Consider the following 24277-nt stretch of genomic DNA (forward strand, 5'->3'; position numbering starts at 1 on the left):
TAACTGTTGCATCTTCTCTTGAATTATTTTGGGTGCTTAGTGACTTGTTTTATTTTGGATAGGTAATATTATTTATATCAATGCCAATCTTTTATACCTGTATTACTTTTACATTGACATGAATTTATATTATCTCTCCTTACCCACACTCTCTTCCCTATTTTTGCAAACTTTTGCATTCTTCATTTGCCACGTACTTCTACTGTTTTCTCATTTGCATGTTGTAGCTACCATGTAATTGAGACCCTCATTATCTGGCATTAATCCAACCATATTTTATTTTATCTTTATTTCTGGGTTACTATTCTTCTTTTTCTCTTCTTTCAGGATGGCCACCGAAGACGGAAAAAGGGAGAAACTTCTAAAAGGAGAGACAAACAAGTCCATCTGCACAATCCTTGAAGAAAAGCATCAGTTGGAACAACCCGTCCACCTGCACATCTCAGCATGCACCGAGGACGGTGTAATCTTTAGGTGTGGGGAGGTCGATACCGATCTCCATGGGTTAGTTACGTTCTTCTCAACACCAATGTTTTATTTTCTCTGTTAATTCATTGTTGCATTTGCATATTTAATTGCATGTTTGTTTGATTTTATGCATTTAGTTACTACTTGGTTGAAGTAATATTTTCTTTTTCAAGAAATTTTTATAGTATTTCACTAATTTAAATTAAAAAAAATTTACTTTTTATGTGTTAAAACTTGTTTGAAGTTGTATTTGGAACATGGTTTTTGAGCTAAAGAACACACAACCTGTGAGATTTGAGCTTATTTATATGGTTACATTATTTAACCATAAATATTTTATTCCTATGTGTTTCCTTCTCTATGATTGTAATCTATATTTTGTTCCAATCTATATGTCCATTATTTAGTGTATTTACATGCTTGCATATGATTGAGGCCATTGTTTGATTTTAGCTCACTTACCCAAATAAGCCTACCCTTTAAATCACCCTTGTCAGCCACCTTGAGCCTTTTAATCCCCATTTATTCTGTATTTTACCACATCACTAGCCTTAAGCAGAAAAATAATTAAATATCCCAATTGAATCTTTGGTTAGCTTAAGATAGGGATTGTGTAACAATTAAGTGTGGGAAAACTGTGGGAACATGGGTTAATAAGGGAATGTATCATGTTTCTAATTTATTTGAATATTGGGAATTTGGGAACCTACTCATGAAAAACCAAAATAGAAAAATAATGGAGAATCCATGTGCATTGATAAGTTATGTTTGCTTTTATGATTCAAAAAAAAAAGAGAAAAAAGAAAAAAAAAAAAAATATATATATATATATATATATATATATATATATATATATATATATATATATATATATATATATATATATATATATAAGGGGACAAAATTATCCCAATATTAACTTTAATAAAAGATCAATGCACATGTGATAAAAATTAAAGAAAATTTGGTACATGAGTATAGAAATTATACAAAAGTGGGAATTATGGGTAGCTAGGCATGAATTTAAAAGTATATAGAGTATATGTATATTAGGTGAGAGCTTAGGTTAATTAAAGATTCATATTATAGCTCACTTGGCCATACATATATCCTTACCTTTACCTCAGCCCCATTACAACCTTAAAAGGACCTCATGATGTTTGCATTAGTACATTAAATATTTGTTGATTGGTTAGATGAAGAACAAGGTTTAGAAAGCATGATTAGAGAAGAGTAGAGTGATTGACCCTAGACACTTGAGAGACTAGAGTGATATACACTACCAGTAAGGGTTCAGTGCTTAATTCTATGTTCCCTGCTTTCATGAGCTATCTTCTTACAAGTTTACTTGTCTCTTATTGTATAATTTGAATTAGTGAAATCTGATTTATGTTTGTCTTGGAGAACTTATTTGCTTTTAACCAAGTAGGTAGAAACATTTTTGTATGTAGTTGCATTCGTATAGGTAGGTTGCATTTCATACATTCTATCATTCCTCTTCACCTTTATAGTTTCTCTTGAGCTTAGAATGAAGACATGCTATTGTTTAAGTGTGGGGAGGTTGATAAACCTCTATTTCATGGTTTATCTTGTGGTCATTTGAGTGGTTTTTATCAATTCTTTACCCACTTATTCATACTAATTGCATGGTTTTACATTTGCCTTCCTAATACTTTTTTGGACTTACAATTTCTAATATTAATCCTCTCTTATCACCATTAGATGCCTTGATATGTGTGTTAAGTGATTTTTGAGATTACAGGGCAGGAATAGCTCAGAGGATGGAAAGGAAGCATGCAAAAGTGGAAGAAATACAAGAAGATGGAGAAATTGCTAAGCTGTCCAGCCTAACCTCTTCGCACTCAAACAGCTATAACTTTAGCTACGGAGGTCCAAACGATGCGGTTCCAGTTGCGTTGAAAAGCTAACATCCGGGGTTTCGATTTGATATATAATATGCCATAGTTTCCTTGACTCTAGGCAACGCGATCGCGTGCTCCATGTGGACACGTCGCAGTGACGAAAATCAGCGTGTTTGAATTCGCAACCAGCGAATTCTGGGCTGTTTCCGACCCAGTTTGCGCCCCAGAAAACACAGATTAGAGGCTATAAAGTGGGGAAATGCATCCATTCATAATCATGCTCTCATATTCACAATTTTAGGAGTAGATGTAGTTTTTAGAGAGAGAGGTTCTCTCCTCTCTCTTAGGATTAGGATTTAGGATTTCTCTTAGTTTTAGGAGTGGCTCTCAATCCCAGGTTCTTTATTTTTATTTATTTTCCCAATTTAATTTATGAACTCTTCCATGTTACATATAATTTTCTTAATTAATGTTATTTGAAGTATTTCAGATTTAAGATTGCTTTGCTCTGTTTACGATTGCTTTTAATTTAATTTAGATATTTTTTTTCTCCCTTTTGGCTTTGGTCAAGTGATTGGTAATACTTGAGTTATCAAACTCAGCAAGTGATTAAAATTGGCAGATTCTGCTTGAGCTAGGATTGCTCTAAGGCTAGTCTCTCCACAGGAGTTGACTAGGACTTGAGAATCAAGCCAATCAGTCCACTCAACCTTCCTTTGCTTAGTAAAGGCTGACCAAGTGGGAGAAAAATCCAATTCTCATCACAATTGATAAGGATAACCAGGATAGGACTTCCAGTTCTAATACCTTGCCAAGAGTTTATTTTATTATTACTATTTTATTTTATTCTTTTTGTTCAACATACTGCTTCCTTACTTTCAAAACCCCCAATTTACAAACTCAACCAATAATAAGAACATATTTCCCTGCAATTCCTTGAGAAGACGACCCGAGGTTTAAATACTCGGTTATCAATTTTAAAGGGGTTTGTTACTTGTGACAACCAAAACATTTGTACGAAGGGATTTCTGTTGGTTTAGAGATTATATCTACAACGCGATTATTTTTATAAAATTCTTTACTGGCAAAAATCCTAACGTCACTCTTCATAAGGGATAAAGGCATCAAGTTGATGCTTGCTCCCAAATCGCAAAGTCCTTTATCAAACATGGTCTCTCCTATGGCACAAGGGATGTGAAAACTCCCTTGGTCCTTCCTTTTTGTAGGCAACTCGGGTTGAATGAGGGCACTGCACTCCTTATTCATTACTATTGTTTTCCTCTCTTGAGTGAGCTTTTCCTGGTCAGCAGCTCCTTCATATACTTAATGTATGAGGGCATTCGCTGAAGGGCCTTCATGAATGGTATGTTTACATGGAGGGATGCAAACATGTCAAGAAACCTTGAGTATATTCTCTTCTCTACACAACCATTTAGTAATTGGGGAAAGGGTGCATAGAATCTCAGCAGCTCCTTCTGTGTCAGCTCCTTCTGTGTAATTGTGGTTTCTTGATGATTCTCCCCCTGCTTTCCTGCTAAAGTATCTTCAGGTTGTTCTAATGGGTTGTTCAGCTCTTCCTCATTCTCCTTATCACTTATAGTAACCATCTTGCAATCTTTCCATCTGACTTTCTTTACTTCACCTCTCGGATTTTTCTCTGTGTCACTTGGGAAGCTATCAGTAGGTTTGGGAATCTTCTCAGATAAGTATCCCACTTGAAATTCCAGCCTCTTGATGGTGTCTCTCTGGTTCTTGATACTGGCTCGCACCTCCTCTTTGAACACCTTGTTATTTTGAATCTCTTTGCATATGCCTTCAAGTATAGTCTCAATCCTTGAGAGTCTATCTTCAAATGATGGTGAGTTGAGGTTGGAGGGATGAGAAGGGTCATTTTGGCTTTGGTATGGATGTTGAGGTGTGTTGTTAGGTGGGTGTTGATATGATCTTTGTGTGGAATATTGGTGAGCTGCATGTTTGTTGGGGTTGTGATGTCTCTGATCTTGATCTTGGTCTTGTTGATTTCCCCACCCAAAGTTTGGGTGGTTCCTCCAACCAGAGTTGTAGGTCTTGGAGTATGGATCATGGGTCTGCCTGGGTGAGTTTCCAATGTAGTTGGCTTGTTCATGCTCACCTTCTGCCTCTGCATTCACTCCCTCTTGGGTTGCTGATGAGGTGGTGATTGCTGCTACTTGGTTTCTCTCCATCTTCTTGGTAAGATCAGCCAGCTGCTTGGTGATAAGCTTGTTTTGGGCCAACAGTGCATCTACATTGTTTAGCTCCATTACTCCTCTAGTGTTGCCTCTTCCAGAAGCATAGAAGTAGTCATTCTCTACTACAGTCTCAATGACATCTATGGCCTCCTCAATGGTCTTCTTCTTGTTCAGAGATCCCCCGGATGAATGGTCTACTGCCTTCTTTGATTCATACGAAAGGCCTTCATAGAAAATCTGCAACTGCACCCATTCATTGAACATATCTGGTGGACACCTTCTTGTCAAGTCCTTAAACCTCTCTCATGCTTCATATAGAGTCTCACCATCCTACTGCCTGAATGTTTGTACCTCAGCTCTCAACCTGTTGATCCATTGAGGAGGATAGAATCTTGCCAAGAATTTATTCACCACATCTTCCCAGGTTGTTAAGCTCTCCTTCGGGAAAGACTCCAGCCATTTAGATGCTTTATCCTTAAGTGAGAAGGGAAATAAGAGTAGTCTATAGGTGTCAAGATGAACACTGTTAGACTTCACAGTATCACATATCCTCAGGAAGGTGGTTAAATGTTAGTTGGGGTCTTCTTGGACACCTCCTCCGAACGAACAGTTGTTCTGAACAAGGGTGATGAGCTGTGGCTTTAGTTCAAAGTTGTTGGCATGTATGGTTGGCTTTTGAATGCTACTCCCATAGTTTCCTGGGTTTGGGTTGATATAAGAGCCTAAAACTCTTCTCTCCTGCCCAGCATGATTTGCTAGACCTTTTCTGCCATGGTTGTGAGCCTCTTCTTCATGATGGTTCTCCATATTTTTATCCATGTTTGGTTCAAAATACTCCTCCTCTTCCTCAGCACCAATTACTCTCTTTCCTCTTGCTTCCCTCCTTAATCTAAGGAAGGTCCTCTCGGGTTCAGAATCAAAGGAAGTTGAAGCCCCGCTTCTTCTCCCTGTCATACAACCAACGAGGCACAAGCAAGGAAAAAGATGCAGAAAGTATTTCTGTTAGAATTGCTATTAGTGTGAGTGATGCAATATATCAAACAGTTAGTGGGTTAGTGGACTGAATTGTAAACAACTAAGGAAATGGGTAGGGGAAAGGGAAGAAAATAACTAAAACTGAAAGTAAATTACTCAAACAGAATTTTAAATCAAACAAAAGAAAAATGCTCAATCTAGTTATCCTCCAATTTAATCATTGTTGATACAAAGTCAATCCCCGACAACGGCGCCATAAACTTGATGCACGGAAACTTGTCTCTCAACAATTTTCCTTTGGCAAGTATACCGAATTGTCGTCAAGTAAAAACTCACAGTAGAGTGAGGTCGAATCCCACAGGGATTGATTGGTCAAGCAATTTTAATTAGAGGAATGTTCTAGTTGAGCTAAGCAGAAATTGAGTTGAGAATTGCAGAAAATTAAATGGCGGAAAAGTAAATAGCATAAAATGTAAATGCTGGAAATAAATAGCTGAATGTAAATGGCAGAAAGTAAATTGCAAAATCTTAAATGGGAATGGGGAAGATGCTCATAAAAGTAGATTGCAGAATTTAAAAAGAATGGGTAAGATCAGAAATGAGGAATTCATTGGGCTTAGGAGATGTTGCATTCTCCGGATCAAGTTCATTTTCATCTCTTCCTCAATCAATGCATTCATTGATCTCCTTGGCAATCTTAAGTGATCGAATTACAATTTCTTGGTAATTCAATCTCTCAAATCTTGATCAATAGCCAATTCCTTGGTCAATTGCTCATGAGAAGAGATGAAGTATGGTCACTGATTATACCACATGCTTTCCCAAATTAAGTGTTGGTAGGATTATAGTCACTATACCCATCCAAATCCCAATTTGGTCCAACATGAGAAAGCATTTCTAGCATGATCTCTTCATTCCTCTTCCAAGGTTTAGAAGAGATCCAAGTATGAATAGCTTCTTTTCCAAGATAACCACCCAATTGAATAAAGATTGAAAGCTTTCTAGTAAAATCATGAGAAAATATAGAAGAAGAATAATGAAAACTAATATTGATCCATCAAATTACAACAGAACTCCCTAACCCAATGAAAGGGGTTTAGTTGTTCATAGCTCTGGAAATGGAAAGCATAGATGGAGAGTACATTCTGATAAGTAAACTAGAAGTGCAGAGAAAGTAAAATACAGAGAGTAGTTCTCCAATTTCCAACCCCCCCTTCTAATTCAAAACTACCCCTATATATACTACTCTTCTGATCTTCTAGTTGTTTCTTCAAATCTTGGATATGGGCTTTTGGATCTTGATTCTGAAGCAGTTATCATCTTCAGTGGGCTTAGCTTTACTTGCAGAGAGAAAGTATGAAGTGGGCAGGAACTTTTAGCTTAGGACGTTAGTGGCGTTAACGTTAAGTGAAAGTGTGGGTTCGAGAACGTTAGTGGCAGTCACCTTTTTCACTAACGTTCCTAACCCAAGGATAATCCACGTTAACTTCAACGTTAGTGGCACCAACGTGACCACTAACGTTGCCTCTTGGTCCTCCGCACACGTTATTGGGACTTACCTTTTCCAATAACGTTGAGAATCCTCCCTTCCCCCTATGTTAGAGTTCACGTTAGTGTGGCTAAAGTGACCTTTAACGTAGGCTTGCCAAATCTTCGAAAACGTTAGTGACACTTACCTTTGTCACTAGCGTTTCAAAATGCCCCTACTTCCCACGTTAGAGTTCACGTTAACTAGGTTAACGTGGCTTCTAACATGGTGGTGATAGCCATCTCCAACGTTAGTGACAAAGGTGAGTGTCACTAACGTTGGCTCATCATTCTTCAATCCACGTTAGCTTCTACGTTAACTAAGTTAACGTGGGAGTTAACGTTGCTCATAGTGGCTCATTCTAACATTAGTGACAAAGGTGAGTATCACTAACGTTGGCGATTCTTGCTCCCTCCACGTTAGCTTCCACGTTAACTAAGTTAACGTGGCAACTAACGTGGCTCAAAGTGGCTTAGTCCAACGTTTGTGACAAAGGTGAGTGTCACTAACATTGGCCATTCTTTTGCTTCCCCACGTTAGAGTCCACATTAACTGAGTTAACGTGGCTCTTAACGTGGCCAATATGAGCTTGGTCCAACGTTAGTGACAAAGGTGAGTGTCACTAACGTTGGCTTCATTTCCTTCTTCCACGTTAGAGTTCACGTTAACTTAGTTAACGTGACTCTCAACGTGGGCTATGATGGCTTCGAGGATGTTATTGGCATTTACTTTTCTCATTAACGTTGCAAGCTAGCTCCCATTCCACGTTAGAGGTCACGTTAGTTAGACTAACGTGGTTGCTAATGTGGTTCTTCCTTGCTTCCTTTGTCCTGAAATCAAGCAATAGAGTGCTTCAAAGTTCTAATCCAAATCATGAGACATGCATCATCCAACTTGTCATTCAATTCTTGCATAATTCTCATGAAATTATGTAAAGTGCACAATGTTTGCTTGAATCAAGATGTAAGTGAAATTCTACCCAAAACTTGCTTATTTCCTAAGAAAGTGCATGAAACTACCCTAAAACCATAAAGAAAAGGTCAGTGAAACTGGCCAAAATGCCCTGGCATCATTTACTAGCAAAATTTCGATCATCAAAATGGCACCGTTGTCAGGAAATTGCAAACGTATGCCTTATTATTGGTTATTGTAAATATTTACTTTTTTGTTTCTTGTTTAGTATTTTTAGTTTAAGGAGTTTATTTCCATTGATTTTTATTAGATTTTATTTCTCTTGCTACTATGAATTCTCACCCCTTCGGCTATGAGTTTAGTTCAAATTATGTTGTAGGGAATGGACGTTATAATGAGAGCTTGGATCAAGGATGGGACAATCAAAGATGGGAGGAGCTACAAGGATTTGATCAACCCTCTTGGCAACAACCACCTCCAAAGTATTATCAACAACCATTCTATGACGCTTACCAAGACAATAGCCGTGGTGGACCTCTTCGTGACAATCAACACCCATCACAATATACCTATGAACTCCCTCCTCAAAATAGCTTTGAACCACCCTACTAACAAGCCCTTTTCCACCATTCACTCCCATATGACCCTAACCCTTACCCACCATTCCAACCACCATACGAACCATACGTAGAACCACCCCAACTCCAAAATAACTACCCTCACACACCACCACCTCCATATTCACCATCTCCATGCCCTTTCCAAGAAGAACCACCTTCCTACTGTGAACCCTTTCTCCAAAATAATGAACCTCCACTAGATGTAAACGCCCTTCGTGTTATTCGCCAAGGGCGAATACAGCTTTAAACCAAACTTTCCTCTACTCTCACTAGTCTCACCTCTACTCTGTAAACTCTTATATCCCGTATGGATGCATCAACCCAAGAGCAGCTTGATCCCAATAATGCTATTGACACGGAACAAGAGAGAAGTGATTAGCTTGAAGGTGAAGAAGTAGCTGAAGAATTGGTGAGGGAAGACATCAAGGAGGAGTTCGATTTTGTATTAGAGCAATTGGAGGACCCGTAATTATGGAAGAAGAAGAAGTGGTTGAAGACCTAGGAGACGCTGAACTTTCATGGGAATCGAGAGTTGTAGAGAACTCTGCCAAGAAATTTGAAATTGATGCTAAGGAGGATAGTGCACAACCTCCACTGCATGTTCCTTATGAAGAATTGGACGGAATAGATCCGAAAGAAATTTCCCTTGGTGATGATGATCATGAATCAAACTCTCCTAGTGATGAACTTGCATATGCAATTGAACCCCTTGAGTTTGAAGAACCCTCCCCAAGTGAATATGAAGATGATGTAGAGGTAGACTTTTCTTAACCTCCAACTTAAGACTTGAGTGATGGGGAAGAAGTAGAAGATTTTGATCAAGACGCGGTTGCAGTTGAAGAGGTTTGCAAGGAGGTGGAAGAATTCACAGAAGAGTACAAGGGAGTGGAGCTTGCAAGACCATTGGAAACACCTCTCCAAAGGCCATTACTATCCAATACAACATTCAAGTGGGTAAAATCCTTATCCTCAACTCTTATGTTCCCACTTGAATATCGTTTGCTTGAAACAGATGGTCAACTTAGAGCTCTTTGTGGCTTTAAGAGTAAGAGGGAGATGGTTAGTGATAGGAGTTGGCATGCAAGGTTCAATATGGTTGCATGCTCCAAATTGAAGTACAAGGGTTGGTATAATTCTCAATTGAATGGGTCTAGGAAGTTGTTTGGATATCTCTGTGAGAATTCCGATTGCTCACCACCCAAGTGAAAAAATGATGATCAACAAGAAGACGGGTGCAAAAGCAAAGTTTTGGACCCCGAAATTCATTCTAACAATCCACACTCCTGGAACCTTATCGCTTGCTTTAACTTGCTCGAAGGATTTATGTGCCTAGTTTGGGACCCCAGAGGTTATTGGAATCACAAACATTGGTGGGGATTCTTTGATGAGTTCAAGCATAAGCCACCATGACAGGGAGCTCACCAAATGACCAACTTAAAGACTTTAACTAAAAGTGCTAAGTGGGAGACAACCCACCATGGTATGATCGTTCTTTTTCAGTCTTGGTTTTATTTTATTTTGTTTTATTCTTAGTTTTATTTTATTTTATTTTTCTTAGTGTTCATTCATAATGTCTGCATCAGCATCTGCATTTTGCATTCTGCATACTGCCCAAAAAAATGAGAAGCCGATCCACGCGTGCGCATAGGACATGCGTGGGCGTCGATATCACTTCGGCATTTCCATCCAACGAACAGAAAGTTGTGATGGAATCGTGCGGCTGGTGTGCTATAAGCACAATTCAAGTCACGCGTACGCGTCCTCGACGCGTACGTGTCAATTTCAACTCTCGCATACCACGCGTGGGCATGCGCGACGTGCACGCGTCGCACGCAAAATCTTAGCCCCCTTTAATCTGAATAGAGAGTTGCGCCAAAACGACGCTGGAATCGTGCGTTTAGTACAATTTTGGTCGACGTGTACGCGTGCCTCACGCGTACGCATCATCTTTATTTATCCTCGTTCACACGTTCGCGTCTACGACGCTTACATGTCGATGCACTTTTCCCCCATCCATGCCTAGGCGTGATCCACGCGTACGCGTGGATTTGATTTTCTTAACCCCCCTGACGCGAGAATCCTAACTCCCTCGCGTGCCCCTTTCTTCCCTCTCCCCCCTCAACGTTCCAATTCCCCCCTTTTCCTGCATAACCACCCCTCACCACCATCACCCTCGCACCGCACCACCACCGGCGACACCGACCGCCGCCAACCGCCCCTCACTCTTCCCCCCTCTCTTCTCCTCTTCTTCTCCTTATTCCTCCTTTCTCAACCCTGCCCTCCCGCCGACCCCAAGACCGTCGCGAACAGCCCCTCTACCGCCGTGCTGCCGCCATCTCCGGCCGTCACTAGCATTCCCCTTCCTTCCCAATTTTGTCACAAAACCTCCTAGATTTCACTATCTCCACCCCTGCATTTCAATTTCATCACTCTGTTCAATTAAGTTAGTTTGCTTCTTTACATTCTGTTCAAAATTAGGATAGTTAGAGATGCATGTTCTTAGTGGATTTTAGGTGGTTAGGTAGCTAGGATGTGGTTAGTAGATTTAGGTCTGATAAGTTCTCCGTTCTTTGATGACATGTCACCATGTCAGGTTTTTCTATGTTTTTTCATACAAGAAATTGATGATTTGTGCTTAAATATTGAATGTTTTTATATTTAATTGGTATATTTCCTTGATCTTTTGATTTTATAGATTTTGTAGGAAATAAGAAGAAAAAGAAGCAAAAGAGCACAAAATAAGCCAAAAAGAAGAAAAGAGGAATTTTGGGCACACTTTAAAGATTGAGCACATTTTGGAGGCTTAGGCCACGCTTTTAAAAGCGTGGCCTATGACCAAGAATACCACGGCCAATTAAAGCATGCATGCATATACCATCATGAACAATGAATTATTTAATTGGCATTATTAATTAGCTCTACAGTATTACTAATCAATCATGCATGTAATACATTATTAAGATCAAAGAATTAATGCTTCGGTGAATTAATGAAAGAATGCATGCAAGTGATATTATTTTAATACTTTGCCAAGGCATTAAATGAAAGCATGCATACATTATTAAAGCCAATTGGCTAATGCATTAGCATTAATCATGAACCAAGCATGCATGAAGTATTAGTGACGTTAGGATTTTTACCAGTAAAGAGATTCATAGAAACAGTTGCGTTGTAGATATAGTCTCTAAACCAACAAAAATCCCTTCGTACAAACGTTTTGGGTGTCACAAGTAACAAACCCGTTTAAAAGTTGTTAATCGAGTATTCAAACCTCGGGTCGTCTTCTCAAGGAACTGCGAGGAAGTATGTTCTTATTATTGGCTATAAAGGTTGTAATCAGGGTTTAGAAGATGAGAAGCAAGTAATTTAAATGACAAGTGAAGTGAATGGCAATTAAAATAAAAAAATACTGTAAAGCAGACTTTTGGTAAGGTAAGAGAAGTTGGAGGTCCAACGTAGTTATCTCTCTCAACTATAATGAAAGTTGAATCTAAATTCCACTTGGTCAACCTTTACTAGGGCAAAGGAAAGTCAGGAGACTAATTAAATTGACCTTTGAATCCTATTTATTTCCTAAGAAAAGGTTGGGATTACTTAAGTTCAGCTCAATTAGCAAGATAACGATTATCAGTTATGTTGAGTTTAATAACGGTTGAGTTACTGAATTCTTAACCAGGGCCAAAAGGGGAAAAAGTAAAATTGCTGGAATAATAAAAATGTCCTTAGATGGGAAGCTGATGCGCATAAACTTGTTATGCTACGATTTAGGAAATTGCACGATCGGCAAAATTCCTTCCGGCAAGTGCACCGGTTATCGTCAAGTAAAAACTCACAATAGAGTGAGGTCGAATCCCACAAGGATTGGTTGAGTGAGCAATTCGGATTAGAAGTATGTTCTAATTGAGCGGAATCAAGATTTAGATGAGAATTGCGGAATGTAAAATTGCATGAATTAAAGAGCGAGAAGCTAAATTGCTGAAATTAAAAGGGATGGGGTGATTGCATGAATTTAATTGCAGAATGTAAAGAGAAAGTGGAAATCAGAAATGGGGAATTCATTGGGTTATAGGAGATATTGAGATCTCCGAATCAAAACATGTTTATCTCTTCCTCAACCAATGCGTTCATTGAATTTTGCTTGGCAATCTTATATGATTGGATCCCAATCCCTTGGCTCACCAATTCTCTCTAAAAACAAACAAATTCCCAATCCCTTGGTTTAAATGTACATAAGAAGAGATGATGCTCGATCACTGATTTTACCACACAGTTTCATGAACCACAATTTGGTAGGATTACATGTCACAATATCCATCCAAACCCCAATCCAATTCACTGTGAGAAAGCTTCTCTAGCATGAATCCTCCATTCCTTTCCCAAGGTTCCGAAGGATTCCAATTATGGGTAGTTTCTTTCCCAAGACAACTACCCAATGGAATTAGATCGAGAAGCTTTCTAACAAAATTCAAGAGAAAAGATTGAAGAAGAAGATAAACTATTATTGATTCATTGAATTACAATAGAGCTCCCTAACCCAATGAAAGGGGGTTTAGTGAGTCATAGCTCTGAATTCAATTACAAAGATATGAAAACTAGCCAAATGAAAGATTAAAGTCCTTCCTAACTTAAATTCTATCCTATTTATACACTTTCTATATTGAGCTTCTGTTGTGTTTCTTGGGCTTTGAGGCCTCTCCCTGCTTTCCTTTTGCCTTGGGTTTATGATCCATAATCTTGATGAGGCTGTTGATCCAAATTCTGTAACATTCATTGAGCCAACTTAGTGATAATCAAATAATGACACATGACTCAATAAATTGAAATTTCAGACTCATCAATCCTTCAGGCCCAATCCCATAAACCATGATATTCAATTGGGTTTCATACCAGAGTAAGTTTAAGTTAATGTTTGTGCTCAAATACTAACTTAAACCGCAATATTTTTGGCCCAGAAACCCTTTCCAAGAGTGGCGTTTAAGTTGCAGTTTAAGCTTAAACTGTAGCTTAAACGCCAGACACTTCCAGTGATGCCTTTTGTGGAAGCACGTTTAAGCTTCAGTTTAAGGTTAAACTGAAGCTTAAACGTGAAAATGGAAGAAGGCAGCCCTGGAGGGTAACTTAGTCGAACACGTTTAAGCTTCAGTTTAAGGTTAAACTGAAGCTTAAACGTGGAGGTAGAAAAGGCAACCCTGGAGGTCGAACACGTTTAAGCTTCAGTTTAAGGTTAAACTGAAGCTTAAACGTGGAAATAGAGAAAGCCATCCTGGAGGTCGAACACGTTTAAGCTCCAGTTTAAGGTTAAACTGGAGCTTAAACGTGGAAGCTTAGAAAGGTAGCCCTGGAGGTGTCGAACACGTTTAAGCTCCAGTTTAAGGTTAAACTGGAGCTTAAACGTGGAAATGGAGAAAGCAACCCTGGAGGAGAAACTTGGTCGAACACGTTTAAGCTCCAGTTTAAGGTCAAACTGGAGCTTAAACGTGGAAATGGCTCCCTGGTGCTTTTCCCCTTTCTGGCGTTTAACCTCCAGTTTAAGGTTAAACTGGAGGTTAAACGTGGAACTGCCCCCCTTGGTGCCCTTCTCACTTCTGGCGTTTAACCTCCAGTTTAAGGTTAAACTGGAGGTTAAACGTGGAAGTGCTTCCTGATTGGAATTCTAATTCTGGCGTTTAACCTCCAGTTTAAGGTTAAACTGGAGGTTAAACGTGGAATGCTTCTTTGGTGAGACTTTCATTCTGGCGTTTAACCTCCAGTTTAAGGTTAAACTGGAGGTTAAACTTCAGTTTCAGCATTTCTTAGCCTTCATGATTCTGGCGTTTAAGCTCCAGTTTAGGCTTAAACTGGAACTTAAACTCCACATGTGATATTCAAGCTTCCTTTATTGACTTTGTTGCTTCCTTGCCTAGCCTCTTCTTCCCTGAAATCATCCAAACAATTGCATCAAAGTCTTGCAAAATTTCATGAGAAATCTTCCATTCATAGCATTCAAGTAATATAACTAAAAACTCATGGAATTTGCATCAAAATCATACTGTTTGGATGGTTCATTGCTTTGTTCTTCTTTTAACCATTCTTGGTTACTTTAAGCTCAAGAAAATGCATAAAACATCTAAAACTATCAAAAAATGCTAGTGAAACTAGCCTAAGATGCCTTGGCATCACAACACCAAACTTAATACTTGCTTGTCCCTAAGCAAGTCCTGAGTTATTTGAGAAGAAAGTATGAAACAGAAAGCAATTACATTGGCTATATTAGCAAGCATTTGAAGTTCATCAGAAGGGTTTTATGCAGAAAGTTGCAGCATCACTTTTTCATTCTTATCAGGTAAGATTATCACTTTTTCCTTGCATCCATCAAACACTGCTATGGCCTCTTGTTATTCTTATGTCCTTGGCACTTCTCTTCTTTGTTTTTCTTTTCTTTTTCTTAGAGCTTCTTTGCTCCTTGTTTGCTTAGTGTCATGTGTTGCACAAGCCTTTGGCATTTTCTTTTTCTTATCAGTGCACTACACATATCCACTCCAGGCATTTTAGTTCACATTTCTTCTTGAGACATTGGTGCCCATCACCTCTTTGTGTGACTAAATGTTTTGTATTTAGGTTGCTCTTGATAATGGACTTTTGGTTGATAATCCCGGGTTAGTTAACCCAAGTTACCGAGTGTTGAAACACTCCTCAGAACCTATTCATCCAAGCATATCCTTAATACATAAACACCACAGGCATTTGTCTCAGAAGTTCAAACCATTGGTGCCTAGCTTATTTTCTCAATTTTTTTTTTCTTTTTGGTTGCCCTTTTTCAGTGGCTTTTTCTTCTTCTTTTTCTTTCTTTTTCATGGCCAAAGACATTTATTCATCAAGATCCATAGACAGTTTTCAATTTCTACATAAAAAATGATAATTCTACACTCTATTTCCAGTGATCTGACTGAACAATCAAGCATGCATACCACCACTTAATTCTACTTGATTTGTCACTAATTGAGCCAAGTTACTTTTGTTCAAACTTTTCTTTTATTTTTGGAAGCAGCACAAGCATGTCAAGCATTTGTTTAAGAAGGTGAAGTTATATCCAAACATCTAGGAATTCACTTTATTCAAAGCAATAAACAGACAAACATACTAGTAACTTCACATTCCAGAAAGATTCAACAATTACAGTTTAAACCAGAACAAGCATGCTTTTGTTTGCCCTTTTTAAAGAATTGTCAAGGAACAACACCACCTTGTGAAATTTCTTGTTTTCTCTTTGTTGTCAGGAAACAATTTGATTTCTCCTTCTTCTCCTAGTTGTCGCTTCATGTTCTTTCTAAGATCCTTGTTTCCTTTCCTGCAAAGAGTGATGAAGTTGCTTGCTTCTCAAGCACTTGAGTGGTTAGCTCAACTATGTATGGGCAAGTGTCTGAGTCTTAAGTTGGTGTGTGAACACCAAACTTAGTCTCCTACTTACTTCTCTGTTCTTTGAATCCTTGAGTTCTCCTTGGAATGAAGTTGCTGCTAAGGATTTTAAGTACTCCTGTGATTGCTTAGAATGGTTGTTCCTTTCATATAATTCAAAGGTTGTTGTGTTCAGTTGATCTTTATGGTGGAACACCAAACTTAGAGTCACACATTCCCCTTTGAATTATTGATCCACGAATTCATTGTTTGGTGTGAAACACCAAACTTAATTCTTTGCAATGCACAGAAACTACTTCACCCTTTTTATTGAAACAAATAAAAGAAACAGCAAAGGGGTATTACCTCAGGTTGGGTTGCCTCCCAACAAGCGCTTCTTTAACGTCATTAGCTTGACGGTTGCCCCTTGTTAGGGTGGATTGTAGTGCTTGATGTCCTCTCCTCTTACTATGAAAACGTCCCCATTTGATTCCTTCATGATTTCCAAATGTTCCATAGAAAGAACTTTCCTGATTGTGAACACTTGAGGGAGCTGGGAAGGAATGGTTTTGAGGCCAGGTGGGATTGGCAGATAATGACTTGATATCACTTTATCTCCCGGAGAGAAACCTTCAGTGGGAATTTTCTTGTTTCTCCACCCTCTTGGCAAATTCTTTACAATTCTTCCCTTTCTCTTGAAGATTTCTTCATTGACCCTTATGCCAGGAGGATCCTTCTGATCTGTTTCTATTGATTCTTGTGGCTTTAACTCTTGCAATTCTTGTTTGCCTTCCAAGGACTGTTTCAGAGTTTCAGCTGCTGGATTGCTTTCCTCCAAACACAGATGGCTACTATCATCCTTAGGCTTTTCAGGTTCTGGTTCAGGCTCAGATGCAGGTTTGAAAACATTGAAAATGAGCTGTTCATCATGTATTCTCAAAATTAGCTCTCCTTGTTCTACATCTATGAGCGCTCTAGCAGTGGCTAGAAATGGCCTTCCCAGAATGATAGGGTGTAGGTAGCTTTCCTCCATGTCCAAAATGACAAAGTCTGTGGGGAAGAAATAATTTCCCACTTTCACCAGCACATTTTCAACTACCCCTTCAGCTTGCTTCTGAGTTTTGTCAGCCAGTTGTATGATTACATCAGTGGATCTCACCTCATTCAGTTGTAGCCTCTTCATAAGAGTCAGAGGCATCACATTTATGCTAGCTCCTAGATCACAGAATCCTTTGTCAATTTTTGTTTCCCCTATGATGCAGGGGATATGAAAACTTCCTGGGTCTGTTTTCTTAGAGACTATGTCCTTCTTGATGAGGGCACTGCATTCTTTGTTCATTATTACAGTTTGTCCTCCCTTCAAAACTCTTTTCTTGCTCAGCAATTCCTTTAAATACTTGATATGTGTAGGCATCTGCTGGAGAATCTCAAGGAAGGGAATATTGATATGGAGAGACTTAAATGTCTCTAAAAACCTTGAATAGGTTTTCCCTTTTTCTCCTCCTCCTAACCTCTGAGGAAATGGTGCTTTTGGTTGATATGCTTCCATCATGCCTTTTTGCAGTTCCTTGGCTTGCTCAGTTTCACTTTCCTGCTTAGCTTCTTCCACACCTTCCTTCAAGATTTCTGGCTCCTGTTTTGAGGGTCTGATTCCTTCTTCTTCTGAGACTTCCTTCAATATAGTGATGGCCTTGCAGTCTTCCCATCTCACTCCCTTTTGTTCCCCTTTAGGATTCTTTTCCGTGTCACTAGGGAACACTGCAGTGGACTTGGGGGCTTGTTGGGATAGCTCTCCTACTTGAGACTCCATCCTCTTTAGTCTTTCACCATGGTCCCTTAAGGTAGATCTCACCTCATCCCTAAAGCTTTTCAACTTACTTACGTCCTGATCCATGTTTGCCAGCATTCCTTCTATCCTGTTTAATTGATCTTGAAATTGTTGGTTCGGATTAGATGGGGTAGGTCGATTATTTTGGCCTTGATATGATGGTTGGGAGTAAGTGTTTTGTGTGGCTTGGTATGATCTTTGGTTGGAGTTTTGGTATGTGGACTTGTTATGTTGGTTTTGCTGGTTTCCCCACCCAAAGTTTGGGTGGTTTTTCCAGCCTGGGTTGTAAGTGTTGGAATGTGGATCATATGGTTGCCTTTGTTGATTTCCTACATAATTGGCCTCTTCCCAATCTCCTCCTTCAGTGCTTTCTTCCTCTTGATCTTGTGTGTGTATCGCAGCCACTTGCTTTGTATCTAATTTCCTGGTGAGCTCTGCTAGTTGCTTGGCAAACACCTTGTTTTGGGCTAGGATTGTATCAACATGGTTCAGCTCCATGACTCCCTTAGTGTTGTGTCTCTCTGATGCATAGTAGTACTCATTCTCAGCCACTGTCTCAATCACTTCAATGGCTTCTTCCACAGTCTTTTTCCTGTTCAATGAACCTCCTGATGAATGGTCCACAGCCTTCCTTGATTCATAAGAAAGTCCATCATAGAAAATGTGCAATTGCACCCAGTCATGGAACATGTCTGGTGGGCATTTCCTTGTCAAATCCTTGAACCTCTCCCATGCTTCGTAGAGAGTTTCACCATCTTGTTGTCTAAACGTCTGAACCTCAGATCGAAGCCTATTGACCTTTTGTGGGGGGTAGAAACGTGCCAGAAACTTGCTTTCCACCTCATCCCAGGTTGTTAGGCTCCCCCTTAGGAATGATTCCAGCCACTTAGCTGCCTTGTCCCTAAGTGAAAATGGGAACAAAAGCAGTTTATATGCATCTTCCTGGACTCCATTGGACTTCACAGTGTCACAAATTCTCAGGAATTTTGTGAGATGTTGGTTTGGGTCTTCATTAGCACTTCCACCAAATGAACAATGATTCTCCACAAGTGATATTAGCTGTGGTTTGAGCTCAAAATTGTTGGCCTGAATGGGTGGTTTCTGGATGCTGCTACCACAATTCCCAGAAGTTGGGTTTATGTATGAACTAAGAACCCTCCTCTCAGGAATGGCATTGTTTCCATCAGCTCTCTCATGGTTGTGAACTTCTCTATTGATGCCAAGGCATCATAGGCTAGTTTCACTAGCATTTTTCTGTTAGTTTTAGTTGTTTTATGCATTTTCTTGAGCTTAAAGTAACCAAAAATGGTTAAATGAAGAACAAAGTAATGAACCCTCCAAACAATATGATTTTGATGCAAATTCCATGAGTTTTAGTTGTATTACTTAAATGCTATGAATGAAAGATTTCTCATGAAATTTTGCAAGACTTTGATGCAATTGTTTGGATGATTTCAGGGAAGAAGAGGCTAAGCAAGGAAGCAACAAAATTAATAAAGGAAGCTTGAATATCACATGTGGAGTTTAAGTTCCAGTTTAAGCCTAAACTGGAGCTTAAACGCCAAAATCATGAAGGATAAGAAATGCTGGGATTGAAGTTTAACCTCCAGTTTGACCTCAAACTGGAGGTTAAACGCCAGAATGAAAAGCCTCACTTAAGGAGCATTCCACGTTTAACCTCCAGTTTGACCTCAAACTGGAGGTTAAATGTGTTCGACCTCCAGATCTGGATCAACAACCTCATCAAGATTATGGATCATAAACCCAAGGCAAAAGGAAAGCAAGGAGAGGCCTCAAAGCCCAAGAAGCACAACTGAAGCTCAATATAGAAAGTGTATAAATAGGATAGAAGTTAAGTTAAGAAAGGAAACTTTTACTTTCACTTTTAGCTAGTTTCTTTTTCTTTGTAATTGAATTCAGAGCTATGATTCACTAAACCCCCTTTCATTGGGTTAGGGAGCTCTATTGTAATTCAATGAATCAATAATAGTTTATCTTCTTCTTCAATCTTTTCTCTTGAATTTTGTTAGAAAGCTTCTCGATCTAATTCCATTGAGTAGTTGTCTTGGGAAAGAGACTACTCATACTTGGAATCCTTCGGAGCCTTGGGAAAGGAATGGAGGATTCATGCTAGAGAAGCTTTCTCACAGTGGATTGGATTGGGGTTTGGATGGATATTGTGACATGTAATCCTACCAAATTGTGGTTCATGAAATTGTGTGGTATAATCAGTGATCAAGCATCATCTCTTCTTATGAACATTTAAACCAAGGGATTGGGAATTTGTTTGTTTTTAGAGAGCATTGGTGAGCCAAGGAATTGGGATCCAATCATATAAGATTGCCAAGCAAAATTCAATGAATGCATTGGTTGAGGAAGAGATTTACATGTTTTGATTCGGAGATTTCAATATCTCCTAAACCCAATGAAATCCCCATTTCTGATTTCCACTTTCTCTTTACATTCTGCAATTCAATTCTTGCAATCATCCCCATCCCCTTTTAATTTCAGCAATTTACATTATGCTCTTTAATTCATGCAAATTTAAGATTCAGCCATTTAATTTTCTTGTCATTTACTTTTCCCGCCAATTTTACATTCCGCAATTCTCATCTCAAATCTTGATTCCGCTCAACTAGAACACACTTCTAATCCGAATTGCTCACTCAACCAATCCTTGTGGGATTCGACCTCACTCTATTGTGAGTTTTTACTTGACGACGATAACCGGTGCACTTGCCGGAAGGAATTTTGCCGATCGTGCAATTTCCTAAATCGTAGCATAACACGTTTAGGCGCATCAAGTTTATGGCGCCGTTGCCGGGGATTGGTTTTCGATTGACAATTCTCAAATTGGAAGCTAACTAGATTGAGCAATTTTCTCTTGCTTTGTTAATTCTGTTCTAAATACTTGTTGAATTTTAATTTCTGCACTTGGTTACATGCTTTCCTTCTTTATGCCTTTAAATTCATGCAACTAACTCACTGACTCACTAACTGTTTGAATTAATTCCTCAATTGAGCTGACCATACTCTTCCATTAACCAAGAGTATTTTACCTGTTTGTGTTTGAGCTGTGTTCTTGTATGACAGGTAGGAGAGGAGAGACATCAACTCCTCCATATACCGAACCGGAAAGGACCCTTCATAGACTTAGAAGGGAAGCAAGAGGGAAGAGAGTAGTGGGAGAAGAGGAATCTGAAGGAGAATCTGAGGACAATTTTGAGGAAGCTCTAGATCTCAACATGGATAGAGAAGTTCACAACCATGAGAGAGCTGATGGAAACAATGCCATTCCTGAGAGGAGGGTTCTTAGTTCATACATAAACCCAACCTCTGGGAATTGTGGTAGTAGCATCCAGAAACCACCCATTCAGGCCAACAATTTTGAGCTCAAGCCACAGCTAATATCATTGGTGGAAAATCATTGTTCCTTTGGAGGAAGTGCTAATGAAGACCCAAACCAACATCTCACAAAATTCCTGAGAATTTGTGACACTGTGAAGTCCAATGGAGTCCCGGAAGATGCCTATAAACTGCTCTTGTTCCCATTTTCACTTAGGGACAAGGCAGCTAAGTGGCTGGAATCATTCCCAAGGGGGAGTCTAACCACATGGGATGAGGTGGAAGGCAAGTTTCTGGCACGTTTCTACCCTCCACAAAAGGTCAATAGGCTTCGATCTGAGGTCCAGACTTTTAGACAACAAGATGGCGAAACTCTCTACGAGGCATGGGAGAGATTCAAGGACTTGACAAGGAAATGCCCACCAAACATGTTCCATGATTGGGTGCAATTGCACATCTTCTATGATGGGCTCTCTTATGAATCAAGGAAGGCTGTAGACCATTCATCAGGAGGTTCATTGAACAAGAAAAAGACTGTGGAAGAAGCCATTGAAGTGATCGAGACAGTGGCTGAGAATGAGTACTATTATGCATCAGAAAGGCACAACACTAAGGGAGTCATGGAGCTGAACCATGTTGATACAATTCTAGCCCAAAACAAGGTGTTTGCCAAACAACTAGCAGAGCTTACCAGGCAATTAGAAACAAAGCAAGTGGCTGCAATACACACACAAGATCAAGAGGAAGTAGGCATTGAAGGAGGTGATTGGGATGAGGTTAACTATGTGGGAAACCAACAAAGGCAATCATATGATCCACACTCCAACACTTACAACCCAGGCTGGAGAAACCACCCAAACTTTGGGTGGGGAAACCAACAAACCCAACCACAAAACCACAAACCTTACAACCACAACCAACAAAACAATTCCACATACCAAAACTCCAACCAAAGATCATACCAAGCCACACAAAACACTTACCCCCAATCATCATATCATGGCCAAAATAATCAACATACCCAACCTAATCCGAACCAACAATTTCAAGATCAATTAAACCGGATGGAAGGAATGATGGCAACCATGAGCCAAGACATAATTGAATTGAAGAGCTTCAGGGATGATGTGAGAACTACCTTAAGAAACCATGGTGAAAAACTCAAAAGGTTGGAATCTCAAGTAGGAGAGCTATCTCAACAGGCACCCAAATCAACTGCAGTGTTCCCTAGTGACACAGAAAAGAATCCTAAGGGGGAACAAAAGAGAGTAAGATGGGAAGAGTGCAAGGCCATCACCATATTGAAGGAAGTCTCAGATGAAGAAGGAATCAGGTCCTCACAGCAGGAACCAGAAATCTTGAAAGAAGATGTGGAAGAAGTTAAGCAGGAAAGTGGAACTGAGCAAGCCAAGGATCTGCAAAAAGGCATGATGGAAGTATACCAACCAAAAGCACCATTTCCTGAGAGGTTAGGAGGAGGTGAAAAAAGGAAAACCTATTCAAGGTTTCTAGAGACATTTAATTCTCTGCATGTCAATATTCCCTTTCTTGAGATTCTTCATCAAATGCCCACACACATCAAGTATTTAAAGGAATTGTTAAGCAAGAAAAGAGTTTTGAAGGGAGGACAAACGGTAACAATGAACAAAGAATGCAGTGCTCTCATCAAGAAGGACACACTCTCTAAGAAAACGGACCCAGGAAGTTTTCATATCCCTTGCATCATAGGGGAAACAAAAATAGACAGAGGATTCTGTGATCTAGGAGCTAGCATAAATGTGATGCCTCTAACTCTTATGAAGAGGCTACAACTGAACGAGGTGAGATCCACTGATGTAATCATACAACTGGCTGACAAAACTCAGAAGCAAGCTGAAGGGGTAGTTGAAAATGTGCTGGTGAAAGTAGGAGATTATTATTTCCCCACAGACTTTGTCATTGTGGACATGGAGGAAAGCTATTTACACCCTATCATTCTGGGCAGACCATTTCTAGCCACTACTAGAGCGCTCATAGATGTAGAACAAGGAGAACTAATTCTGAGAATACATGATGAACAGCTCATTTTCAAAGTCTTCAAACCTGCATCTGAGCCTGAACCAGAATCTGAAAAACCCAAAGATGATAGTAGCCATCCGTGTTTGGAGGAAAGTAATCCAGCAGCTGAGACTCTAAAACAGTCATTGGAAGGCAAACAAGAGTTGCAAGAGTTAGAGCCACAAGAATCAGTGGAAACAGATCAGAAGGATCCTCCTGACATAAAGGTCAATGAAGAAATCCTCAAGAGAAAGGGAAGAGTGATAGGGAGATTGCCAAGAGGATGGAGAAACAAGAAAATTCCCACTGAAGGTTTTTCTCCGGGAGATAAAGTGATCTCAAGTCATTATCTGCCAATCCCACCTGGCCTCAAGACCATTCCTTCCCAGCTCCCTCAAGTGTTCACAATCAAGAAAGTTCTTTCTATGGAACATTTAGAGGTCATGAATGAATCAAGAGGGGACGTTTTCATAGTGAGAGGAGAGGACGTCAAGCACTACAATCCACCCTAACAAGGGACAACCGTCAAGCTAGTGACGTTAAAGAAGCGCTTCATGGGAGGCAACCCATTTTTTTTAGTATCCTTAATCTTTAGTGATTTGCTTTACATCTAATAAAGCATGGTTTCTTATGCATGAACTTGAATCCTCAGGACAACTATTGATTAAGTGCACTAAACCGTGCATGTAAATTACAATTGGTCTCTAAGTTTGGTGTGCCTGATGGCACTCCCAAATCTTACTCAAATTGAATTCCATCTTTCATTCAAGGTGCACAACCAAACATTAAGTTTGGTGTTCTTTTTGAACACAGTTTATGAAAAGCAAGAAGTTCCTCTGGATTTCAAAATTCATGACAAGTATACCATTCACATATTTTAATGCTTTAGTTTCAATTACTTAGGGTAGTCACTTTGTTTAGAATCAAAGAGCCAAGGTGACTATGATTTATTAGAAATATGCACACTCATTAAGGACAACCAATATGGATTTCATGTCATCAGGAGACTTAACCAAAAACTAAGTTTGGTGTCCAAATAATAAGTGTGCATACATGTAGAAGTCACGGCTATAAGCTCATAAAGACAAGCATTGTTTTACATGTGCAAATACTATTCA

General features: G+C 39.4%; 3 non-coding genes across 3 annotated transcripts; 2 read left to right on the forward strand and 1 right to left on the reverse strand.

The window, feature by feature from the left end:
* Positions 1-4799: 4799 nt before the first annotated feature.
* On the forward strand, positions 4800-4906 carry LOC148571814 (small nucleolar RNA R71). Its single transcript, XR_015908216.1, has one exon. It is a non-coding gene; the product is annotated as a small nucleolar RNA R71 (small nucleolar RNA).
* Positions 4907-18465: 13559 nt separating this feature from the next.
* On the forward strand, positions 18466-18569 carry LOC148571815 (small nucleolar RNA R71). Its single transcript, XR_015908565.1, has one exon. It is a non-coding gene; the product is annotated as a small nucleolar RNA R71 (small nucleolar RNA).
* Positions 18570-21448: 2879 nt separating this feature from the next.
* LOC148571816 (small nucleolar RNA R71) lies at positions 21449-21552 on the reverse strand. The gene has a single exon (XR_015880489.1). It is a non-coding gene; the product is annotated as a small nucleolar RNA R71 (small nucleolar RNA).
* Positions 21553-24277: the final 2725 nt, after the last annotated feature.

The sequence above is a fragment of the Arachis ipaensis genome, chromosome B3 (assembly GCF_059453495.1).
Source record: "Arachis ipaensis isolate K30076 ecotype BB chromosome B3, ASM5945349v1, whole genome shotgun sequence".
NCBI lineage: Eukaryota > Viridiplantae > Streptophyta > Magnoliopsida > Fabales > Fabaceae > Arachis > Arachis ipaensis.